The sequence below is a fragment of the Plasmopara halstedii genome, assembly GCF_900000015.1.
Source record: "Plasmopara halstedii genome assembly, contig: Scaffold_816, whole genome shotgun sequence".
NCBI lineage: Eukaryota > Oomycota > Peronosporomycetes > Peronosporales > Peronosporaceae > Plasmopara > Plasmopara halstedii.
This window is the reverse complement of record NW_020187732.1, coordinates 1,329,405-1,329,896: the sequence shown is the minus strand read 5'-3', so window position 1 is coordinate 1,329,896 and position 492 is coordinate 1,329,405.

Sequence of the window (492 nt, the reverse complement as noted above, 5' to 3'; positions counted from 1 at the left end):
TTTCGGTTTGACCATCGGTTTGCGGATGATCCGCTGTCGACATATCCAACTTGGTGCCGATCACCTTGAAGATAGTGGTCATCTCGGTCGTGAGAAAACGTACAACTTTGTGAGTCTCCACTATTGGTGGCCCAAGTTGTAGAAATGGACGAGAACCTATGTGCGCACGTGTGAGATGTGTCAACGGGTAAAACCCTCTACAAATGCGGCTGCGCCATGCTTACCGGTACCACTGGGTGCTGGTAGTCCATGGGTTTGGACTTTGTGTTTGGCCTGCCGAAAAATTTGGCGGGCAACACGGGTGTCGTAGTATTCGTCGACCGGTTGAGCAAGATGGCTCATTTGGAGGCGGTGCCAGACACCATCGACGGAGTCGGTACAGCAACGCTGTTTGTAGATCATGTTTCCAACAACACGGACTCCCTGAGTCGATTGCCTCTGATAGAGATTTCCGTTTCACGAGAAAATTTTGGTTGACTATCTTCAAGGTGA